Source organism: Periplaneta americana, chromosome 11 (genome assembly GCF_040183065.1).
Source record: "Periplaneta americana isolate PAMFEO1 chromosome 11, P.americana_PAMFEO1_priV1, whole genome shotgun sequence".
In the NCBI taxonomy this organism is placed as follows: Eukaryota; Metazoa; Arthropoda; class Insecta; order Blattodea; family Blattidae; genus Periplaneta; species Periplaneta americana.
This window is the reverse complement of record NC_091127.1, coordinates 148097443-148124193: the sequence shown is the minus strand read 5'-3', so window position 1 is coordinate 148124193 and position 26751 is coordinate 148097443. Positions and strand designations below refer to the sequence as shown.

At 34.7% G+C, this 26751-nt stretch overlaps 1 protein-coding gene across 3 annotated transcripts in view; it reads left to right on the top strand.

The window, feature by feature from the left end:
* The window catches only part of LOC138709440 (carbohydrate sulfotransferase 5-like), a 585125-nt gene that overhangs the window by 268113 nt on the left and 290261 nt on the right, over window positions 1–26751 (top strand). For 2 of the 3 annotated variants that reach the window (XM_069840207.1, XM_069840208.1), the window contains exon 2: window positions 13989–14114. The exons of the other annotated variant lie outside the window; for it this stretch is intronic. The gene's annotated coding sequence lies outside the window, so the exon portion shown is untranslated. The remainder of the gene's footprint in view (window positions 1–13988; window positions 14115–26751) is intronic. 3 annotated transcript variants of the gene reach the window in all.

Genomic DNA, 26751 nt, shown 5'->3' with positions numbered 1-26751 from the left:
AATTTACGTAAAACAGTACGTCTTATTTATCCACAAACCGTTTATATAAACAATCAGCGATGTTGGATTCGCGATGCGTGATGGGGAAAAAGTGGAACGAATGTGGGCTTCTCATTGGCTACTGAAGGAATTGTCATAATTTGAAACCAAGCCACAGTGGAGTTGTCTACATTTTGATTCTACAGCGCACAATTAAGTGTTATTTTCGCTGTGTTCTGTCCGTCTTTTAACCTAAACAGTCCCAGAATCGAATTCAGCATAGAAAATTCTATGAGAAACAATCGATATCTCGAAATCGAAAAAAATGGAGTTGTCTAACTTTGATACTATGCTCCTCATATATCTTTATGCATACACTCATGTAGTGTTTGTTTTTATGCACGCACACAGTAATGTTTATCTTTATGCACGCAAGCATGTAATGTTTGATGTTTGTCTTTGTGTATGTAAGGTTTGTCTTTATGCATGCAAGTAATATTTATCTTTATGCTCGACCATGCCGAAATGTAGTAATTATACACCTGGTAGCAGTCCTTTAATGCATGTCATTAAAGTACACCTACTCATTAAAATACAGGTGTTCAGACAATAACAACTCAGCTTACAGGTGTTCAGCCAATGACAAGTCAGCTTTGTACCGTTATAAAACCGCAAGTATCGATTATTCTCGGATATGGAATCGAAAGAGAATTAGCGAAAAGTCACGGAGGCTGGAAATCCAATACTGTCGCAGAAGGTTATGTTCTGTCACTATAATAATTAGCGTTATTATAATATTCAAATAAATTCAATTTGTCATCTCGTTTTTCAATGTCGAATTCAATAATCAAAGTTATATCAAGTTTAACGGGATTACATCAAGGTCAATGACATATTATTCCTCGGAAAAAATCAATACTTTCGCGTCTGCGTACATCTCATAATTCAGATACAAATAAAATGTATACATCTGAATAATTTCAAGTTAGAAATATGGTCGAGCATAAAAAGTCGTATGAAACTTGCCTATAATGGTAATTAAGACGGTCGTATGAATATTATGAAACTCGCTTGCGCTCGTTTCATAAATATCCATACTTGCGTCTTAATTACTAATCATTATAGGCTCGTTGCATGATGTACTATTATGCATGCAGGCAATAGGCTATTTGGCTTTATGCATGCGTGCGTGCATTCTTTGCCTTGATGCATACATGCATGTATGTAAATATGCATATATGTAATGCATATTTTCATGCCTGAATGCGTGTACATGTGTGATAATGTCTCTGTGCATGCATTTGTGTACGTATGAATAGGACACTGAAGTTTACAGTTTTTCTCATTGTTTATAGAGGTCAAGCGTAAAACAAGGAGCTAAACAAAATTGAAGCTGTCTTTAGGCCCTGGATTTAATAATTAGAAGGGGGTTGTCTTGGGTAATCGTTAAACTGAGTCCACATAACGGCAGTCACAGCTGGTATGGTGAATCGCTCGACAAGAGAAGCAAATAAAATCGGGACTTGGCAATGTAAGTGATGGGTCATAATGAGGAACTCCGATCGTCTGTTACTATAGCTGAAGGTCGCCGACCGCAGGGCAAGTAGCGAGAAGTTGTCCGAACAGGTTTCTGCAGTCACAAGACACTACACTCTTGATATCAAAATAATACGAATACGATTCATAACTGTTCCCAACGTTACACTTGCAAAATACGCTTATAATAAGCACCGAGAAAAGATGTTTGTCGTGTACTAGCTTTACCGTAATTAGGACATAGGATTTTCAATATACTAACAACAGTTAGGGTTACCAGACGTCCGGATTTCGCCGGACATGACCTGCATTTTAGGTATGTGTCCTGCGTCCTGCCAGGCATTGCTTTTTAAAGCTACTGGACATAATAATACCACAATCTACTGGGTGTTCAGTTCAAAATGTGTCATGGCTCGCTGTATGTCGTCACGTGGCTATCCGATGAGCCTAGAGAATTCAATCTTCCTACACTTCCGCAGAGGCGTATTAGCTAAATGCGAGACAAGTTGCCTAGCAAGTACGGGGTTCATTCTGAAGATTACTTACCGATACGTACGGTAACGCCAGTAGTGGCAAGAATGTGAACTGTTTGGAAACGCGTAGTGAAGTGAGTTTTTTTCTTACTGTCGGGATATGGGGAGAGGGTTAAGACGATTACTCACGTATTTGTTGACATTAACTTGGACACGGAGCATTTTGATTTGTGTTGTGGAATGTTGCCGTACGCAATCGATGATAACAAATACCGTGCGTACGACTTGCCGGCGCAAAACACAGTTCGAAAGAGGTTATGGTAGCACACAGACCGTACAGACCGCCATCTGTTGCTACGACGTTCAAGTTATACCGTACACGTTCTCAAGTTCAGATTGAAGAACGCCTTAATTAATAGGCAACTTCTCTAACATATCGGTGACCCAACAACAGTGACGTCATGGCACACTTTGAAATGAACACCCAGTAGTATATACAGTCACGAAGCTTGAGTTGTGAGGGTGCTAGGAACAATAGACTGTGCCGGTACTATTTCGCATTGTCTGCAATGAGGCGATATTAGCGATCCTAGTGGTTAGCAACTATCTTTGGATGCATATTTACTACGTATTGAGCTTCGTGACTGTATATACTAGACTGTGATAATACGTAGGCTAGGTGATACTTGCACTTGATCACAGATCTACAGTATGACCAAAGAATATCGAATGACAACCATGATCTATCAGACGGTGTGCTTTGATCAGGGAAACATATCGATTACAGGATGCGGACGCAGCTTTCAATTATCGATTAGTGTACTTCCGTTTCCTGTGAGCATATGAGTTTGAATTTATGTGGCGAATCTCTGTAGTGTATGTAGGGGAGACTGTTGCACCTTTAAACACTTTTCACATTTTATTTTTTTTAATTTTGGGAAATGAAATTTTTTAAATTAAAAAATGCTTGAAATAATTATTGAAGATTCCATTACAACTTCCTGTATGTATTTTCCTGTTTTACACATCCATTAAGGATGGAAAACATAAAATGAAGAGATATGTAATGTGTTCAAAGGTACAACAGGATCATGTACCTTGGAACATACCCTCTTGTAAGTTGGAACACATGGAATATAGGTGGGAATATAGCTGTAAAACTGACAATCATATTTAAAATGTATTTTCAATCATAAACCAGAGCAGGCTTCTCTGATTGAGATTTTATTTCCTGGAGGAGCAATAACTGCTTCATCAGCTTTCTTCAAGGCATCCGGATCAATTGGGGACCTCTTAACTCCAGACTTACTTCGTGACATGACCTTAAAATAAAAGAAAAACAAAAACCGATAGTATCGTGTAATTTGGAACATGTTCCATGGTACAAGATGTTTTGTGTTCAAAGGTACAAGAGGGTGCACGTTTAAACAAATATGGCTCCGAAAACTAGAGAGTCAAATAAATCATGGAAACTAAAATATGTTATTACTCACCAGATGATAGGGAACACACCGTACTTGAAAGATATTAACAAATGCAATGTGGTTTTGTGTTAGAAAACATACATCAATGAACGAAATGTTTACTTTTGGTATTAAAAAAATTCTTTTGTCCACGGAACTCACACTTTGCAATAAATCAAACTGAAACTACGACCAGAGCTACTTAGCGGCTTTCTCTACAATCTACTTCATTTTGAGTCTTCTAGGTAGCAGCAAAAATTAAAAAACAAAAAATGTTCAAAGGTACACTATGCTAAAGGTACAACAGTCTCCCCTACTGTATTTAAGTTTTCCTTGTAAATGTGCGAACTTAGTTCTTTTAAGATGTCTAAGACTGGTGAAGATAGTGAAAGAAAATGCTAATTTTATGAAAATTTAAAAACTAAATTTCCTTATTTTTCCGAGGGAAGGGTTGAAATTATTAAAAATTAGTGTTACAATTTTAAGTATGTCCTGCTTTTTTTTTTGTGGAAAATCCTGCTTTTTCAGGAAAAATGTTTTTTTTTTTTTTTCATTTTTACGCTATGAAATATTTAATATGAAACAATTTTCATCTCAAAAAGGAAACAAAAACGAGCAATTAACTTTTTTGTTATATAAATCTCAAAGAATAACCCCCAGAAATTAATATTACTTACGGTTCAGCCTTTATGTAGCCGAACACATTACCTCTTGAGCTACATTGGAGGACTATATAAAATCTTGATAGTGTTCACATGTTCTACAATAATGACAGTTTTGTTTATGGAAAGTCTTTTAAAAAATCGTATCGTTTGTAATGTCACTTAACAACGCCATGATATAAACTGCGTATTTGCCTAGAGTAGATGGAATTTGTGACAAAGAGATAGTATTTCGGAAATATGAATCCAAGCATTCACTGTAGGATTCTCGGACAATCGCCTTACAATTGTGGACACCCCCGGGGAGAATCTAACCCGATAATGAACTCAAGCGTGACTCGAACCCACGCCCGAGCGCAGCAGCCTGGGGGCACAATCTCGCTGTTCTTGTTGTTGCAATAATTATAAAATAGCACACGAAGGCAATTTCAAGGAACTTTTCACAATGCAATCAGATAACACTTAATTACTGAACCCGGAGGTTCATTGCCGCCCTCACATAAGCCCGCCATAGGTCCCTATCCTGAGCGAGATTAATCCAGTCTCTACTATCATATCCTACCTTCCTCAAATCCATTTCAATATTATCTTCCCATCTACGTCTCAGCCTCCCCAAAGGTCTTTTTCCCTCCAGCCTCCCAACTAACAGTCTATATGCATTTCTGGATTCGCCCATACGTGCTATTAGTACATGCCCAGCCCATCTCAAACGTCTAGATTTAATGTTCCTAATTATGTCAGGTGATGAATACAATGCGTGCAGATCTACGTTGTGTAACTTTCTCCATTTTCCTGTAACTTCATCCCTCTTAGCCCCAAATATTTTCCTAAGAACCTTATTCTCAAACACCCTTAATCTCTGTTCCTCTCTCAAAGTGAGAGTCCAAGTTTACAGCCATACAGAACAACCGGTAATATAACTGTTTTATAAATTCTAACTTTCAGATTTTTTGACAGCAGACTAGATGATAAAAGCTTCTCAACCGAATAATAATAATAATAGGCATTTCCCATATTTATTCTGCGTTTAATTTCCTCCCGAGTGCCATTTATATTTGTTACTGTTGGTCCAAGATATTTGAATTTTTCCACCTTTTAGAAGGATAAATCTCCAATTTTTATAGTTCCATTTCGTACAATATTCTGGTCACGAGACATAATCATATACTTTGTCTTTTCGGGATTTACTTCCAACCACATTGTTTTACTTTCTTCAAGTAGAATTTCCGCGTTTTCCCTAATAGTTTGTGTATTTTCTCCTAACATATTCACGTCATCCGCGTAGACAAGAAGCTGATGTAACCCATTCAATTCCAAACCCTCTCTGTTATCCTGAACTTTCCTAATGGCATATTCTAGAGCGAAGTTAAAAAGTAAAGGTGATAATGCATCTCCCTGCTTTAGCCCACAGTGAATTGGAAAAGCATCAGATAGAAACTAGCCTATATGGACTCTGCTGTACGTTTCACTAAGACACATTTTAATTAATCGAACTAGCTTCTTGGGAATACCAAATTCAATAAGAATATTATACAAAACTTCTCTCTTAACCTAGTCGTGGACAGCTGTTAAGGGGTGGTCCTCCAGCTTGGGTGGTTGGGCGAAGGGCTAACAACCCATCACAGTAAAAAAAAACAGCTTGTTACGAAACCTAATAATCATATAACACACGTGATGTAATTCGAAATACGAATGCAACTTTCAATAGATTTTGCTCATCTTCTGTTGGGTTGACTTAGGTATAGTAAGGTGGGTGCTCCTGTTATGGCCATGTTCCTGATATCGCCACCCCCCTATTGTGAGTTAGTTAACCAAAAAATCCGCTACATTGCTCAGCATCCAGTGAAAGGGCATCCTGGTATGTCACTTGATCGTTTTCCATCCAGTCAGGTTGAGGAATATGGAGTCAGTTGCCTGTTTTGCGGTTTTCATGCGAACTCTTCTTATTTTTCTCTGGTAAGTCTCCTTTGTTTTATGCATGTTTTTCAAAGACTTGTTTCATGAAAACCATATACTCCATTCAGTTTTTAATGTTCTGTTGATTGGTGTTGTCGTTGATGGCGTATCTTTTACGAGTTGTTCATAATAAAACGATTTTCGTGAAAGCTTACCTGCTCCCGATATGGCCATATCAAATGCACCATGGCCATATCAAGTTCATTTCACTTTTATTTTTGCACCTGACCAATTTACATACCTTATAGCTGGGATTACGCAAAAATTTTGTATTTCAAGGAAAACGATGCAATTTTTTTTTATGGAAAAACCTGTTTTGACTACACTTTTGAATTACAAAAATGATTATTAAGTGTCATGTTTATTCATTTTACACCAAAATTATTTAATTTTAGTACAACTGTGCTATCAAACTGAAAACAATCACGATTTGTAGAACATGGAAAAAGGGTGACCATATCATGTGCACATGTTCCTGATATGGCCACTAGGTATACTTTTGGAATTTGAGACTTTTTAGACAATTAAAGCTACTTTTATGGGGAAAGGAAATTGTTTTAAAAAAGTCCATTAGACTGAGAACGAGTAAGAAAAAGTGGTTTACATTTTTTTCAAAATGGCGGCTAGAAAAATTATCAAACTTTAGCATGGTCATATCAGGGACACCTACCTTATTTCACTTCATAGATCATAATCGAGCCAAGATATGGGCACCCAAATTTAGCTCTGTACTTGTATCCCATGATAGATGGGGTCACGCTTCCACAAACTATTGTTTCAACTCTGAGCTCCTTATCGAAATTGCGCGGTGGGGGTCCAGGAAGCAAAACCGAACTCTGCAAACTTCGTGTTACGCGCAAGTTTCGGTACTGTCGTGTGCCTTGAATGCAGAGTCGCGTCCTATCAGAACATTGCGATCGCTCTTCGCTCTAGCTATGAAACTTCAGCTACGGTTTTTGTCAAAGGCCGAGTTAGTTCAGTTAGGAGGACGACAGAGTAGGGCTGCAAGTTAAATGGACGCTAATGCTCTTCGGGATAGAGACAAAGGGTTTGTTCCTTCACATATTTTCGGAACGGTCAACTCAAATTAGTATAAAATGTGAACTTGGCTGGGTTTTTTTACGGGCACAGGGCAGTTGGTCTCACGTTCTTCTAGTGGAAAGCTTAAGAAATAAAAAAACCCTACTTCTCTACTGTTTTCCTAGTACGTAGATGTGGATAAGCTGCTTTCTGTAAAGGAATACTTTTTCAGAAAATAATATTTATATACGTACGTGTGCTTGTCAAGTTTTTGTTTCAGTCCAATTCTTGTGTGTCATATCGTTGTGTGTATTGATGTCATATCATTGTGTGTATGTGTATTTGTGTCATCGTTTTGTGTGTGCGTTTATGTCATATCGTTTTGTGTGTATGTGTGTATGTGTGTTTGTGTAATCGTTTTGTGTATATGTGTTTGTGTAATCGTTTTGTGTATATGTGTTTGTGTAATCGTTTTATGTATATGTGTTTGTGTAATCGTTTTGTGTATATGTGTTTGTGTAATCGTTTTATGTATATGTGTTTGTGTAATCGTTTTGTGTATATGTGTTTGTGTAATCGTTTTGTGTATATGTGTTTGTGTAATCGTTTTGTGTATATGTGTTTGTGTAATCGTTTTGTGTATATGTGTTTGTGTAATCGTTTTGTGTATATGTGTTTGTGTAATCGTTTTGTGTATATGTGTTTGTGTAATCGTTTTGTGTATATGTGTTTGTGTAATCGTTTTGTGTATATGTGTTTGTGTAATCGTTTTGTGTATATGTGTTTGTGTAATCGTTTTGTGTATATGTGTTTGTGTAATCGTTTTGTGTATATGTGTTTGTGTAATCGTTTTGTGTATATGTGTTTGTGTAATCGTTTTGTGTATATGTGTTTGTGTAATCGTTTTGTGTATATGTGTTTGTGTAATCGTTTTGTGTATATGTGTTTGTGTAATCGTTTTGTGTATATGAATCGAGAATTGCAGAAACAGCACATGTCAATATGCCACACATAGTGACATGTGTTTTTTCTGCAATCCCCGATTCATATGTGTTTGTGTCATGTCATTTAGTGTGTGTCGTAATGTTTAGTGTGTGTTTGTGTCATCGTTTTGTGTTTGGGTCGTGTTGTTTTGTGTTTGTGTCGTGTTGTTTTGTGTATGTGTCTATGTTTCTGTCATACCGTTTTGTGTGTGTTTGTGTCATATCGTTTTGTGTGTGTTTCTGTCATATAGTTTTGTGTGTGTTTCTGTCATATCGTTTTGTGTGTGTTTCTGTCCTATCGTTTTGTGTGTGTTTCTGTCCTATCGTTTTGTGTGTGTTTCTGTCCTATCGTTTTGTGTGTGTTTCTGTCCTATCGTTTTGTGTGTGTTTCTGTCATATCGTTTTGTGTGTGTTTCTGTCATATCGTTTTGTGTGTGTTTCTGTCATATCGTTTTGTGTGTGTTTCTGTCCTATCGTTTTGTGTGTGTTTCTGTCCTATCGTTTTGTGTGTTTCTGTCCTATCGTTTTGTGTGTGTTTCTGTCCTATCGTTTTGTGTGTGTTTCTGTCCTATCGTTTTGTGTGTGTTTCTGTCATATAGTTTTGTGTGTGTTTCTGTCATATCGTTTTGTGTGTGTTTCTGTCATATCGTTTTGTGTGCGTTTCTGTCATATCGTTTTGTGTGCGTTTCTTTTTTACCGTTTTGTGTGTGTTTCTGTCATACCGTTTTGTGTGTGTTTCTGTCATATCGTTTTGTGTGTGTTTCTGTCATATAGTTTTGTGTGTGTTTCTGTCATATCGTTTTGTGTGTGTTTCTGTCATATCGTTTTGTGTGTGTTTCTGTCCTATCGTTTTGTGTGTGTTTCTGTCATATCGTTTTGTGTGTGTTTCTGTCATATCGTTTTGTGTGTGTTTCTGTCCTATCGTTTTGTGTGTGTTTCTGTCATATCGTTTTGTGTGTGTTTCTGTCATATAGTTTTGTGTGTGTTTCTGTCATATCGTTTTGTGTGTGTTTCTGTCATATCGTTTTGTGTGTGTTTCTGTCCTATCGTTTTGTGTGTGTTTCTGTCATATCGTTTTGTGTGTGTTTCTGTCATATCGTTTTGTGTGTGTTTCTGTCATATCGTTTTGTGTGTGTTTCTGTCCTATCGTTTTGTGTGTGTTTCTGTCCTATCGTTTTGTGTGTGTTTCTGTCCTATCGTTTTGTGTGTTTCTGTCCTATCGTTTTGTGTGTTTCTGTCCTATCGTTTTGTGTGTTTCTGTCCTATCGTTTTGTGTGTGTTTCTGTCCTATCGTTTTGTGTGTGTTTCTGTCCTATCGTTTTGTGTGTGTTTCTGTCCTATCGTTTTGTGTGTTTCTGTCCTATCGTTTTGTGTGTGTTTCTGTCCTATCGTTTTGTGTGTGTTTCTGTCATATCGTTTTGTGTGCGTTTCTGTCATATCGTTTTGTGTGTGTTTCTGTCATACCGTTTTGTGTGTGTTTGTGTCATATCGTTTTGTGTGTATGTCATCATTTTTTATATTTACTATACTGTATAACTTGCATAGATCTAATAGAAAACAAGCTGAATTTAGTTTGGAGGTAATTTCTTTAATATGATTTTTCTAATTGAACACATTTTCGATTTGTAAGCCAAGAAATTTGGTTGTTTCTAGTACGGACCTATTATTGATCATTACGCTTGAAATTTGCGAAGTTGAATTTAGGCAGGATTTAAGTTGGATTACGTTAGTTTTAATACAGTTTAATACTAATTTATTGACTGAGAACCAATCACATATTTTGAGAAGAATTACCTCTGTTGAAGATTGGAATGTGTTGGAATTATTGGCTGTAATTACTATACTACTGTCGTCTGCAAATAATATACGATGACCTACATCTGTTATTAAGGGGCAAGATCATTTATAAACACTAGAAATAGTAGGGGACCTAATATTGATCCTTGTGAAATTCCATTATTAATAGTTTCCCATGTCGAGGCAAATTTCATAGTTGTATTGATTTCGACTTTGTTTCATATCTATGAGATACGAATGAAACCACGGGTGTGCAACGCCTTTAATTCCATAATAAATCTAATTTTTGTAGCAGCACTTTATGATTTGTACAGTCAAAGGTTTTGAATAAATCGCAGAAAATCCCTCCAACTTGGAATTTTTTATTAATTGCCTCCAGAATTTTTTCAATTGAATTAAATGTTGCATTTTCCGTGTATTTATTTTCCCTAAATTCAAACTGTTCTGGGACTAAAATGTTGTATCTTACAAGATTATAATATAATATTTTATACATTACTTATTCAAAAACTATGGGGGGAAAAATGGTATGAGTCTGTAATTTTCTAGAGACGTTGTTTCTCCTTTTTTGAAGATAGGAATAACCAATAAATATTTTATAATCTCTCGGGGAATATACCAGTGAACATTGAATAGTTAAAAAATAACGTAGTGGCCCAGCTATTATATATGTGAACTCGGTTTTAATATTTTGCTTGTTATTTCGTGTGTGGTAGAAGAGAAGATAGACTAGTCATCACGAACTACAGTTTTGCAAGAGCGTTCAACAGTGAGCCATTTGTATGTGATAGCATTTTCTTACGTTTAAAATGCTGGCATCTTGATAATTTTTTATAAAGTTCATAATAATTGGCCGTTTTATTTTAGTAGATACAGTAGTAACAATAGTGTTGTCAACTTCAACGATGCTTTGAATAATATACTTAAACGGAAAGCAGAATAGTCTTTACATACAGGGTGTTCATTAAGTATGGAATATTACTCATATCTTCGTAAACTTTAATTTTACAAAAAAAAAGTTTATACAAAATCTGTTGCAGATAAACCATACAATATGATTCCAATGTTCGGAAAAGTTAGTTATTAAAGTATATAGAGTGTGACAGTAAACTTTGCTATTTTTTTTAAATTGCATTCTATTTGAGAAGATTTACAAGTTTCGAATCTCCAATAAATTTTACGTATGAATCCATAGAAATTTTACCCATTCCTCTATTTCCTGTCTTTTAACTATTTATTAAACTCGTTCGATAGACTTCAAACTTGAGACAAACACATATATAAAATCATATTGAATAGGCCATAAAACTAAACAAAATACTATCACTAACCAAACTTTACATCAGATGCTGAAAATGAGAACCATTCACACAACAATCTCGTAGTCTATTATGAAAACAGTCCGTTGGCTTTCTCACAGTAGCATGACTCTTCTGTTCCATTTCGTATCTAATTCTTCAGTATTTCTTGGTTTATTCTGGTGCACTCTGTACTTCAAGTAACTCCAAAGAAAGAAATTTATTTGAAATTTAAGAAGTTATGATAATATACTATACTTAATGAACACCTTGTACAGGAACATCATTTTATTTTTACTAACATTTCTAATATTAATCTGGGTATATCTTTGAATTAAAGATTGAGAAACCGGAAACACCGTTTGCTACCACCTTCCACGACTGGAGTTTGATGATACTGGCGTAAAATACAAACAAATCACTTTACTAGGTATAAGAGGGAAGAAAAGTAGTTCATCCATTTACGTAAACTAGAAAATATCGCGATTTTGAGTTTGATAATTTTCATTAGGTTTTTGTTTAATCAAAATACAGTACTGTATTAACAATAAGTGTTTTTACTCACGAATTGAGCTATCTATTCGGACGTATTCATTATGCAGTGTATATTATATTGTCTACAGCACATTAGCGTACAATATAGAGAATGAAGTTAAATTGAAAAGTAATCATAGTATGGATATTTAAACACATTTTTTTTAAATGGTGGCCGTTCATTTCGTTAGAGGCTTCTGTTCTTTTGTGCATATTATCGCACTATAGACTATTGTACCTAATTCCAATTACCGGTTTCGTCCTTCGTACTAGTAGCTCATGTTGAAATAATTCTGTACTTACACTATAAAAAAGTACCTTACGTACTGTAAATTCAGTATTCACTTCTGCCCAATCCGAAAAGATAAAATTACTCAGAAATACTATCTACCGTCCGTCCAAGTGGTTTTGTCGCAGAGCCGTAGAAAGGGGGGAAAATCACGTGACAGTTAATTACTTAACGAGGCCTTTTTATTTAAGTTTTAAACAGTTGTATAATATTACGTAGACTTCCAATTCCTAACAGAAATTAATGTTTTCAGAAAATAACTAAGACAGCCCAGTCATTAGCCTTTACAGAGGGGCGAGCAGAAGCAGGGGAAACGGGGATGCGACGTAGATAAACGGACGACAGTACCTGTGCGAAAATATGATTCAATATTGAAAGCTCTTTCGTCACTGGAAAACGCTAACATATTTCTGAAACGTACTATACTCACTAACTCAGTACTGCGGCCTTGGTTCTGTGAGAGTTGGAACTTCGTTAGTAGAAGGGGTGGGAGTGAAGTACGTTAAAAAACTCAGGTACAATAAAAATTGAAGTAAAAATAAAATGATGTCCCTGTATTTATTAACATTCCGTGGTATTCATACATTGCTTCACAGCTAGAATATGGAACAAGTCAAAAAACTTAATACTATTATAAAATCTTAATATATAGTTACAATCTAGATGAAATATATACAGACGAGGTTTACAATGTAGTTTACTAGTACAACACAAAGTTTTAGTATCAATTTCATGAAGTGTTATTGAATGTCATGAATTCACCTACTGAATAGAAGGCGTGAGAAATTAGGTATCTCATTAATTTGGCCTAAATAATCGTATGTTTTCAGTTTAATTTTTTTATACCGATAGGGAGGCTATTAAAAATTTTTACTGCCATATAGCGCAATCCTTTTTGGTAGCACGATAGATTTGCCGATAGAGTATGAAAGTAATTTTTTTGACGTGTATTTATGCTGTGAGCTGTTGAATTAGTTACAACGTAAGATGAATATGTAAAAAAAAAAGGACATTATTAATGGTTTTACCTCAATGTTAGCTAAAATTTGCAGTCTTATGTTTTGAGTTTAATTTTTTTATATCGATAGGGAGGCTATTAAACATTTTTATGCCATATAGCGCAATCCTTTTTGATAGCACGATAGACGTCCCGATGGAGTATGAAAGTCATTTTTTTTGACGTGTACTTATGCTATGAACTGTTGAATTAGTTACAACGTAAGACGAATATGTAAAAAAAAAAAAAAAAGGACATTATTAATGGTTTTACCTCAATGTTTGCTAAAATTTGCAGTCCTATGTTTTGAGTTTCATTTTTTATACCGATAGGGAGGCTATTAAAAATTTTTACTGCCATATAGCGCAATCCTTTTTGATAGCACGATAGACTTCCCGATTGAGTATGAAAGTCATTTTTTTGACGTGTATTCATGCTATGAACTGTTGAATTAGTTACAATGTAAGATGAATATGTAAAAAAAGTGGACATTGTTAATGGTTTTACCTCAATGTCAGCTAAAATTTGCAGTCTTATGTTTTGAGTTTCATTTTTTATATAGATAGGGAAGCTATTAAAAATTTTTACTGCCATATAGCGCAATCCTTTTTGATAGCACGATAGACTTGCCGATGGAATATGAAAGTCATTTTTTGACGTGTATTTATGCTATGAACTGTTGAATTAGTTACAACGTAAGATGAATATATAAAAAAAAAATGGACATTATTAATGGTTTTACCTCAATGTCAGCTAAAATTTGCAGTGCTTCGTCGCAAAGTGATAAAAAATCAATTAACGGAAAATTTTTTAAATCCTTGCAGTCATATAACGAATGAATCCTTCCACAAGAGAATTTCATAAGCCGCCACAGTTTTCGCGATATATCAGATCAGAGATTTCAGTCTTTTTGCCTTCTAGGAATTTGTTTCTCATGTGACGTGTCTGCAGAGAACTTGTGTACTTAGTGCTGAAGTGTGTGCGCGATTTTCTTGTTGCAGGTACGCAGGGTAGGCGGAGGGACATGGAAGACAGCGTTCTGAGTTGCTGACAAGTATAGCGCGGGAATGCAAGTGACGTGCGTGCTATGACTGATACCACGCGCTGAGCCCCGAAGGGATGTTCTTGTAAGTCACTCTCACATACCCATCGGTGTGACGTCAAACTTGTCTCCACTACAGGGTTACCAACCACACTATATCATACTAATTTATGTTTTACTCTAATATGCAATAAATGTACTAAAATCGCAGGAAGTTTATGTACAAGTACATTACATACTTTTCTGTAGATCGTGTTATATAATTTGGCTTTAAATTATAGTACAGGGTGAATCAAAAGTCTGGAACCATATAAATATTTTCCTTATGCTTGATTTTCGATTACTATAGGTGTTACCAGTATTTATAAGACCAAATGCTCTACCAGTGATACATTCGATTCTAGTCCTCAGCTATCTCAAAAGCCGCCATTTTGGATGCAACTTTGAAATTTTAAATGATATTAATGTAGATACTCAAAATCATGTGAAATTTTCTGAAAAAAAAAACAATGATGCAATCCGTTTTGAGATATCTCTAATCGGTTTCGAGTTATTTAAAGATAACTGTCATAATGACACCCAACATTAGTTACTGCATTTACAGGAGGCTTTGGAAAAGCTATTTTTATGCAGTTCTGGTAATTAACTTTTCCTTTGTTAATTACATTCTATTTTCTTAAAAACTAATTTATTAATGAAATAATAATGTATCTGCTTAGAGTAATTAACAATTTCCGTTTTAGAGGTATGCATTTTGAGTTTAAGGGGAGAGGATGGTATTTTTTGGTGAAAAATGAGTAAATTAAAAAAAAAAAACTTTAAAATACTGTGTAATATGTGTGGAATGCATAGCATAACATTTTGTTGGTATTTGTGCCCTTATCGGATGTTGAGTCGTCATTTTTAAACTTCCTGCGTTATGGATTTTTAAATCACTCGCCCACTTTTATTGTTGTTTCCGGTATATTAAATTAAAAAAAAAAAAAAAATTTAAATACCCTTTGATATGTGTGGAATGCGTTGCATAACATTTTGTTGGTATTTGTGCCCTTATCGGATGTTGAGACGGCATTTTTAAACTTCCTGCGCTATGGATTTTTAAATTACACGCCCGCTTCATTTTTTTTTTTTTGCTACATTGCCAGACAAAATGAATATAATTTCTGAACTATTAAAGTTACATGCATGATATTTAGGGCACACATTCTTTAGACTATTAGGAAACTTTTCTCTGTAACAGAATTTTGTTAATTGATTTCATTTTAGAAATATATGCGTGTGTTTGCAAGAAAGCAAATCAGAAGATTGTTATTAAATTTTAATTGTTTATTTAACCAACGTAGGGACTAATATCAAAATTCTGTTACAGACAGTTTGTAGAACATACTTTTGCAAATACATTGCAAAAACTGTTTGAATCTCTCTTTAAAAACCTTTTTAGATATATCGGTTTTAGTACAATCCTGCATTGGGTATATTTTTTTTCAAATTTGGGTCCCCAAATACGGTATATATATTTTTTCAAAATATTTTTATTTGGTTGAGTTGCCACAGCTATAAGCTCTCTACATACAAAAAATTAATATTTTACACCAATTAGGAAAAAAAGTAAAAAAAAAATACCATCCTCTCCCCTTAAAGTGTAAATGTTACAATAGAATATATGTAGTTATTTGCTCTTTTATTTGGTAAGTAATTGTTTCATTCTTTTCTTGCATTTCCTTACACACCACATTTCATAATATGCATTATACTTATTGCTTTTGTTATTACCGGTGTCCACTTGTTCATTTTTATATTATGTAAATAAGTATATTAAAGTTTCGAATCAATTATAGGCCTATATCAAGCAAATACATTTTTTAAATTAACATAGTAAATTTCCTTAAATTGTTACTCCGTTTGTGTACTAAGAAAATGTCACTGTTTCTGTATGATGAAGTGTGCCTGGTGTTCTGTCTAGCCTGCAAACATTCAGTCGGATACTCTACCTTGTCGAATGTTCTCTGACCGGTCAAATATAAACCGGTTGTAAGCAATATTATGCACAGCTCCCTTATATTTAATACATTTGTCGTATTTTCTAAGGGCATGCAGTATGTACAGATGTGGAATGCTTGAGAAAAGTGGCATAAGACAGTTTCCACAAACATTTTTTATTAATTTATTGACAACATTTTTGACTTGTGCCACCTTTCCCGAGCACTACAGAGATAACATTGCTAATTTAGAATAAAATTATAGTGATTCTCTGGTTGTATGTTGGTAAGTGTAATGCATAGTGAGAAATAAATGTGCCATTTACATTTCACTGCTTATTGAAAATCAGTAACTTGATTGTGAAAATGAAAATAACTTGATTTTAAATTTTACCCTAGATCATATATGTAACGGATATGTCAGGGTTACAGGCTTTGAGGTTAACAACTTTTGTCAGGTTTACTACGCTGCCATCTAGTTGTTACATAAGGAGTCACGTCATAATACCTATTGAATTGCATTAGCGACTGTGCTGCCATCTCGTGTTCGTTTACGTCGGACGGGTGGCGATCCTGGCGGTTGTTCTCTTCAAAGTGCTGCCGATTTTAACGTAGCGAGGAATTATCTGTTACATATATGATCTAGGATTTTACAAAGCGAATGGCGTAATATATCTAAGTATATAGAGAATTTAAATAAAGAAAACGAGTAGCATGAAGAGTGAAAAAATGTATCATTCACGGTTTTTTTTATAAATTCACAATTTCTTGTCACAACTCAAGCAACATATAAGTTTATCCATACACTTGAGGCAACTTTATACAAATAAATTTCGACAATTTCTCATGAAATAATTATGTGAGATAATTTCGCATAAGTCGTAACGCAATACCTTCTTCAATTGTGCGCATCTCTCTGAGTAGAGCATGCAACCAGTCCATAGATGCAAAGTCGTATATTTTTAGCCAGGTCTTTACCGTCTCCCCTTCGTCCTGCAGTGGGAACCGACTCGCAGCTGTCCGTCCACGGTGATTCTGCTGCGTAATCTATGCAAAGTCTTGCGTTTTATGTCGTGCATATATTATGCAGTTTGTTTGAACATGGAAGTGTTAAATGGATTTACAGAACTTAAAAAGTTAGGACTCATGCAGTAAGAGATCTTGCATGAAACAGTCTGGATGTTTTTGAAAACAAAACATTGACTTTTCGATTTATAAAAATTGCATCATGTTTGTTTCTTATATTGCCTTTCACTTCTAAAAATTACCTTGGCAACATGTTTATGTTAGTGCAGAAGTAACTTAAGACACATCATAAACCAGGAAATTTAAAATTATTTTCTCCTTCCTCCCCAACACCTCTACAACGAACTTATTTAAAAGGAATATTAATTTCTTGTGACTGTGTGCTGCATTGACAGATGTAAGAGGAAGATTCTAAAGCCATTTTCAGTTGTTGATTGTTTTACACGAGAAATGTAATATCTCAATAATTAAGCACTAATTTTGCACTAATTTTTATCAATCCCGGTTGAAAAAACTTGAATTTGCTCCAACGATAAGTTCACAAGTTACAAGGTAACTATATTGATATACTGTGTCGCCAGACAAAATATGTTCGTATAACCGTGTTATAGTTCGGAATCTAGAGACAATTACAAGGTTAGGTGGATATAGTAATTTCAGCAGATATTGTTTCTCTTACGGTGTAATGTAAAACTTACGTTACAATATCTTAAGATATTGTAAACTTTCAAAGAAATGAACAGAAGTCTGGATTGTTTTTTTAAGTACCTATTTAAGTAGCACTTTGAAATAAAAAAAATCTTTATTATTGTTGTTGTTATTATTATTATTATTATTATTATTATTATTATTATTATGTTGATGACGCGAATATGTTAGGAGAAAATTCACAAACGATGAGGGGAAAACACGGGAAATTTACTTGAAGCAAGTAAGGAGATAGGATTGGAAGTAAATCACGAGAACAAAACGAAGTATATGATTATGTCTCGTGGCCGGAACATAGTACGAAATGGAAATATAAAAATTTGAAATTTATCCTTTGAAAAGCTGGGAAAATTCAAATGTCTTGAAGCAACAGTAACAAATATAAATAACACTCCAGAGGAAATTAAATACAGAATAAATATGGAAATGCCTGTTGTTATTCGGTTGAGAAGCTTTTGTCATCTAGTCTGCTGTCAAAAAATCTGAAAGTTAGAACTTATAAAACACCTATATTACCGGTTGTTCTGTATGGCTGTGAAACTTGGACTTCCACTTTGAGAGAGGAACAGAGGTAAAGGATGTTCGAGAATAAGGAGCTTAAGAAAATATTTGGGGCTAAGAGATATGAAGTTACAGGAGAATGGAGAAAGTTACACAATGCATAACTGCATGAATTGTATTCTTCATCTAACATAATTAAGAATCATAAATCCAGACGTTTGAGATGGGCAGGGCATTAGTAAGTATGGGCGAATCCAGAAATGTATATAGAGTGTTAATTGGAAGATCTGAGAGGAAAGACTTTTGAGGATTCCGAGACGTAGATGGGAGGATAATATTAAAATTGATTAGAGGGCGGTGGGATATGATGCTAATGACTGGATTAATCTTGCTCAGGATAGGGACTGATGGCGGGCTTATGTGAGGGCGGCAATGAACTTCCGGAATTTGTAAGTAAGTAAATAGATGAAGTCATTACGAACATGTTTTGTGGAATAAGTTTTTTGATTCGTCCAATAGTTTTGAGAATACGAAAACGAAATGTAGCGTGTTGCAAAGCTGCAACGCTCTTTGGTCCATTGCTCCGCAGGGAGGGTGAGTGTAACTGCAATCATCCGATACGCAAGACTTGCGAGAGGAGAATGTAAACAGAAACGTCTCATGACACGTTTTGATCAAATTACTTTAAATGAAAACACTAAATATTGAATCAATTAATTACGAAAATTGTTTGATTTTTAACAGTCTTTATTACGCTATAACCACTTTAACTCAAATTTAATACCGTGAAACTTATTTAACATTAACAGTATCTGTTGATTTGTTTGCTGTAATTACAAAATAGTAAAAAGTATATGTGTAGCCTATTCTTATAAAACAAAACTATTTTCATTAAAGATTCCTTTATATTTGGCGTAAATTCAAAATAACTTTATTACGAATATAAATTCTGTAACTCAATCTTCATTTAAGTTATTATCTTTGAAGAAATTAAAAATAAATTAATTTAGAAAAGAAATTAATTTTTCAATAATATTAAGTACCGGTAATGAATGTACAGTAATTTGATCGTAACGTAGCTGTTGAGACGTTTTTGTTTACATTCTCCTCTCTCAAGTCTTACGGAGTGGATGATTGCAATTACACTCACCCCCATCGCGGAGCAGTGACCTCAAAAACGTCTCATGACATACGTTTCGATCAAATTACTGTAGATGAAAACATTAAATATTGAAAAAATTAATTACGAAAATTGTTTGATTTTTAACATTCTTCATTACGCTATAACCACTTTAACTCAAATTTAATACCGTGAAACTTATTTAACATTCACAGTGTCTGTTCATTTCTTTGCTGTAATTACAAAATGGTAAAAAAATATACATTCCTATAAAACAAAACTATTTCCATTAAAGATTCCTTTACACTTGTTGTAAATTCAAAATAACATTATTACGAATGTAGATTCTGTAACTCAATCTCGATTTAAGTTAATATCTTTGAAGAAATTAAAAATAAATTAATTTAGAAAAGAAATTAAGTTTTCAATAATATTAAGTAACGAATGTACAGTAATTTGATCGAAACGTAGCTGTTGGGACGTTTTTGTTTACATTCTCCTCTCGCAAGTCTTAGGGCTATACTACACGAACGTTAAAAATGTTGCGTTGACTGGCGTTGGTAACGTGTGAAAAATGTATGAACTACACATTGGGTTAGGGACGCTGTGTTTGGTTTCAGAACTGCAATGGATGTTATATAAGTTGCATATGTAGCTCTGCTATGTGTTCAATTTATAAGTCTGTCTCAAAAAAAGAGGGGAAAAAAAAAACGGTGATGGTGAATTCATCCCGCAAACATTAACAGACTTTCGACAGGAAAGTTTTATACTGTGCTGCATTTGAAAATCACCGACAATATCTCGACAAGTTTTTTTCTCTATTACAGAATGTCAATAAAAAGTTTTGATGATCTTTTGAATTTAATTTCTTATAAAATTAGGAAAACTGATATTGTAATGAGGAACTCAATTCATCCTGTCGAAAAGCTAGTTGTAACATTAAGATAAGTAATAAAATTTGCCTTAATTTGTAATGATTATATTTTTATTTTATGCATAATATGTTGAAAATGATTATATTTTTATTTTATGCATAATATGTTGAAAATGAAGAACATTACAACAAGCTGTAGAAATCAGTACTGACTGAAATTAGCAATGAATTCAGAATCATTTGAACCATCGGCAATAACACTCAACGGCGACATATCTGACAATTGGGACATTCTTGATGTTGCCCGTTGCTCGACAAGCAGGTTTCTGAACACTTCAGAAACTTTGAAACAGGCTTCAATTGCAAGCTCTGGAGGAAAATTGTCCATGATTTTGACAAATGATAATAGGAAAGCTATGTTTTACATCCTTGTCATTCTCTCTGTCTTGTCTTTGTATGGCCACTCTCTCTGATAATATATTTGTAATATCCCTTGTTACAGTTACTAGAATATTTTCAGATTTTTCTTTTCTTCCTGTCCCTGTCGAGCAAAGAGATAGTCCCGATTTTGTTTGGGTATCGTTTACCCAAGTAGCCTGAGAAATAATACCATCCGGTATGTCTTCTTATTTAGGTGGAGGTTTATTCGAAATGGTTTCATTCTCACCAAGAGTAGGTAGTAAAAACTGCATTTGCTTCACAATATCCAGTCTGTTGTTGACGTTGCGTTGGTGACGCACATGTAGTATGAATACGTTTGCAAAAGCTGGCGTTGCCAACGCAGACCTCTGCGTTGAAACTTCCCAACGTCGAAGCAACGCAACCCAACGCAGCATTTTAACGCTTGTGTAGTATAGTTATGCAATTATATAAGGGATCATATTATAAAAAACCAAGTTCCTATAAAAGAACGTTGTCAACGCAACGTTTTTAACGTTCGTATAGTATAGCCCTTACGGGGTGGATGATTGCAGTTACACTCACCCCCATCGCGGACCAGTGACATCGAGGAGCGTTGCAACACGAATCATTTCGTATTCTCTGAATTATTGAATGTAGCCTATCAAAAGTCTTATTTGACAAAACTTGTTCTCATTGACTTGACTAGTTGCTCTCATATAAATTGGATGTCACTTACAATATCCACTTTAAGTTCGAGTTAGTAATGCCGTGAACCTTCCCTCGTTCCCCCTGTGCCGTTAAGACGAGACGCGGCTTTATCTAAATTAGAAGACGAGAGTGGTTTGCACTGCTTTGCTCTACAATAAAATGACAACAGCTTCTGGGAAATTGAAGGTGTTATTGTGATGCAGCAACAATGAGGAAGCGACAGCTGCGGATCACTGTCTGTTTAGAGGCCGTGACATGAGAGGCTGCATGTGTGCAGAACTGCAGGCATCTTCGGAATGTGAACAGGAGATGAAGTGTTTATTTACTCACGTCATTGTTCCGAGATTCGAACTTAGCATCTCAAGGCATACCTGGCTTCACCTTGACTCTGAAGTTCATCCCGGATGGAAGTTGGAAGCCTCGCCAAGTTCCTTCACGAAGATAGAGTTATTGCACTCGTACACGATTTATGAGCAGCGGACTCCATATTCGTTCCAATGATCACTGTGGATAAGATCACGAACTTTAGATTCCTGGAGATGATGCAAAGTTACAACTTTAGATGAGGAATTGGTTTCTGTACGCTGTTATTGGCGGATCGTCCAGATTTATAGAATCGATGGAATCTTTCGACCTGTGGCGTATGCAGAATTTTGTCAAGGAGGGGATTATTATTAAAATTATTGTTAACAGTTTACATTATCGGTATTTAAATTTTGTGTATTGTTATTAGATTATGTTTCGTGACCAGAAGTATTGTACGAAATGGAAATATAAAAATTGGAGATGTATCCTTCGAAGAAGTTGAAAAATTCAAATATCTTGGAGCACAGTAACAAATATAATTGACACTCGGGAGGAAATTAAACGCAGAATAAGTACGGCAAATTTCTGTTATTATTCGGTTGAGAAGCTTTTGTCATCTAGTTTGCTGTAAAAAAAAAAAGAAAGTTAGAATTTATAAAACAGTTATATTGCCGGTTGTTCTGTATTGTTGTGAAACTTGGACTCTCACTTTGAGGAACAGAGATTAAGGGTCTTTGAGAATAAGATCATTAGGAAAATATTTGGGGCTAAGAGAGATTAAGTTACAGGAGAATGGAGAAAGTTACACAACACAGAACTGCACGCATTGTTTCCTTCATCTGACATAATTAGGAACATTAAATCCAGACGTTTGAGATCGGCAGGGCATGTATCACGTATGGGTGAATCCAGAAATGCATATAGAGTGTTAGTTGGGAGGCCGGAGGGAAAAAAGACCTTTAGGGAGGCCGAGACGTAGATGGGAAAATAATATTAAAATCGATTTGAGGTTGGATGCGATGATAGAGAATGGATTAATCTTGCTCAGGATAGGGACCAATGGCGAGCTTATGTGAGGGCGGAAATGAACCAACGGGTTCCTTAAAAGCCAGTAAGTTTTTTATTATTATTAGACTATGGCCCAGTTTCACCAAGCTTCGTTAAAATAACGCCAACAACATGTTAATTAACGTGTTGTTAACAATTAAACATCCTGTTAGTGTAATAGTGTTTCACCAACCATTTGAGGTACTTTGGTTAGGTAACATGATGTTAAGAGCAATGTAACCAGGAATCAAAGAAACATTGATTATATGAAAGTTTACTGAATGTGCCTATAGTTGTGGTGTAGTCATTTGTTTTAGCGGAAAATTTTATTTTTTACACTAGCCATACCCGTGCGCTCCGCTGCACCCGTTAGAAATAAATATAAAATAATTACATAATTAAAATAGAAGATTTAATCCAGGGAACATTAGTTTTTGATAGAAGTATAAATCGTTTAGTATGTTACTTAATTTAAATTGTATTTAAAAAATTAAATGCTATCATTTTGATCCAGAGACCACTCATTTGGTGCATGACAATTCCTTTAACATGTTTCGTAATTGTTATTACATGCAACCATATTTTAATGAAGATTGACATATCTTTTAGTTTTAATGTGTATACTTTACATTACTTGCTATATGTTTCCATTGAATTATGGTAATAACTTAATTTTAACCCTTGTTTTTTACGTCTTCAGTAAATGGCGCTTGGCCCACTATGGTTCTGAACCCTTCAAATAACTTAAATAGTTATATAGCATATATTATATTGATATATAATTATAGTTCTTTATTTCGAAAATGTAAGAATTCACGATCTCCTATGTACCATTGCCATGGAATGAATAAATGTGTTTTTTCTTCCTACTCAAAATTTTTATATTTTGTACATAGGAGTTACTGCAGGAACAACAACGCTATAATCTGAGGTGGCGGTGAAAATGTATTGTATTGTTATTTTAAAACTCTTGTATATAATTAGCTTTCGATATTACTTCATACAAACACAAAAACATTCTCTGTAGGCTATGTTTAATAGCTTTCGATTGTTGTTGTCCAAGGCCCCTTACAGATGAAGTCATTTGTTTCCATTTGATTACAGGCCAATAGGTGGCATCGTTATTTTAATTTTAAAACTCATTTATCTCATTAAATATAATAATAATAATAATAATAATAATAATAATAATAATAATAATAATAATAATAATAATGATTTATTTTAGCTGGCAGAGTTAAGGCCGTAAGGCCTTCTCTTCCACTCAACCAGCAGAAAGTGTATATACATATGCATGAACTTACAAAGAATTCAACAATTTGATTTAGATGAGAGTTACATGTATACAAGAGTTATTTACGAATTAAACAACAAAATACTATGAACTATTAATTAAACACTGAAATAAACTGTGTAGCAGAATTAAACTAAAATACATAGAATGTTAATATATTTCAAATTATATTAGATAATAGAAAGAGATTATTATGAGACAATTTTGAAAATGCAGCACAATCAGGATGATGTCTAAAGAAAAAAGCAACAGTGTAGTCAGTAATATTTTAAATCAGTATGATTGGAGTGAAATGCTAATAAGGTTATCTTTTAAGCTGTTCTTAAAGGTGTTTGTTGTCTTGCAGCCCCTAATACTTTGTGACAAGGAATTCCAATGACGCGAGGTGGATATTGTAAAAGATGAGGAATAACAAGATGTTCTATGAAGAGGTATATTTAGCGTGCCACAGATAAGTGATCTGGTATTTACGTCGTGGTTAGAATATACATAAGAGAAACGATACGAAAGGTAATTTGGTGTTGAGGTGTGCAGAATTCGAAAGAGTAAAGACAAAGAGTGTAAAGTTCTGCGTTCTTTAAGTCGGAGCCACGAGAGACTTGCGAAGGACGGTGATATGTGATCATATCGTCGGATGTTGCACACGTATCTGACGCACATATTCTGAGCTCGCTGTAACTTGACTGACAGTTCAGAACTTAGATCACTTAACAAAACGTCACAATAATCGAAGTGCGGCATTACTAGGGTTTGTACTAGGACTAGGGTTTGTATCAATCCTATCAAAATTTTTCTTAGAGTAAAACTTATCGAAAATCATTTTTAAAGAAAGTTTTGTTATGTAACTGTTTCACGAAAATCAATAATAAGGGAGATATTTCGATTTATTTAATTCAAGCACCCTTATAACCCCCCTTTTAAATAAAGTATTTTAAATTCCATATAGCCTAAAATCTAAGTTACAACGAACTTAATTTATATTCCAATTTTCATATAAATCGGTTCAGCCATTATCGTGTGAAAAGGTAACAAACATCCAGACAGACAGACAGACAGACAGACATATAAACAAAAATTTCAAAAAAGCGATTTTCGGTTTCAGGATGGTTAATTATACATGTTAGGACCAATTATTTTTGAAAAAGCGAAAATTACCAGAAAATTTTCGGCTACAGATTTATTATTAGTATAGATTATGCAAGTATTAGTGAATAACATAATTAGAACGGAAATCGAGAAAAAGAAACGTATAAGGAGCAGTAATGTTACCTCGTATGAGAAACACAATTATTTTAGTAGATCTAGAAATTAATTATAAGAATGTAATTAAAGACACACGTAGTGATGGAACTTTCATTGGAAAAAAGGAATAAGCATGGTTTCTTCAACCCAAGATTTCAGTCGCCATTTGGATGTGAAAACGCGAACTGTGAAACAAATCAATGTTATGAAAGTATTAAGAGAAATGCTAAGAAGGTTCAAGCACAAGATACAATGCAACGTCTGAAAACTGGCGATGGTAGGCTAGTTTCACTCTCAGTTGATGATATGGGTGCGAAGATTCTTTTAATTATCCAGAATCAAGTAGACCAATAGAAAATGAACATGATTGTGATGCTGAATACAATAGTAACCGTTACCATTAAATATATTCTCACACGTTATTAGTGATAATTACATATGAACTGTTAAATCAGTGAAGTAAAGAAATATCGTTTTGAAAATCTGCAATTATCTGAGAATTAATGCGGAATAATAATCACACAAAAGCTTACGTTAAAAAGCACACATCTTCTCTTTATTGCAGATGCAGTCTTTCTTATTTTCTGTCTTCCTCTTTGTCTCCGCATATGATCCATATATCGTAATGTCGTCTATCATCTGATATCTTCTTCTGCCCCGAACTCTTCTCCCGATCACCATTCCTTCCATTAAATCCTTCAGCAGGCAGTTTCTTCTCAGTCAGTGACCCAACCAATTCCTTTTTCTCTTCCTGATCAGTTTCAGCGTCATTTTTCTTCACCCTTCATTTCTTTGGTACTATGTCCATTTCACAAGCTGCATTCTTCTTCATATCCACATTTAAAATGCTTCTACTCGCTTGTCTTCACTTCATCGTAATGTCCATGTTTCTGTCCCATACAATGCCACACTCCATACAAAGTCTCTTTTTTGCTTCTTTTTCTATTAAAAGCTTCCTTGACCACTGCTATCCTCCTTTTGACTCCCTGGTAGCAGTTCATATTACTGCTTATACAGGGTTGGGCAGATAAAACCGGCCCCATCTCATGTCCTATGATTTGGAAAATAAATTATGTAGGGTATTGTTTTCTTTTCTTTCTTTTTTCTTGAAAATGTAATTATGTTGGCTATACTGTATCTTCCAAGTGTTTTGTGTCATTGTTGTTGCGCCATTGTTGCTTATAACCTCTTCTGGTTGCTGTTTAAAAGTCAGACGTTCTAAACACATGTAAAGAGTTGTTTTTTAAATAAGCATGACTTATTCAATACCAGAGCGAATATTCGTTGTGGAGGCGTACGTACAGACCAGCTCTATTAAGGAAACACAACAATTATTCAGAGACAAATATCCGCTTCGCTCCGTACCAGCGAAAAGCAGCATTCAAGATTTGGTGCGAAAATGGCGTACGACTGGATCCATCAAAAATGGAACAGGAATGGAATGTAACAAAATGGAATGTAACAAGGAACAGAACTCCTTCTGTCCGGACTCCTCAAGTTACGGCGCGAATTAAT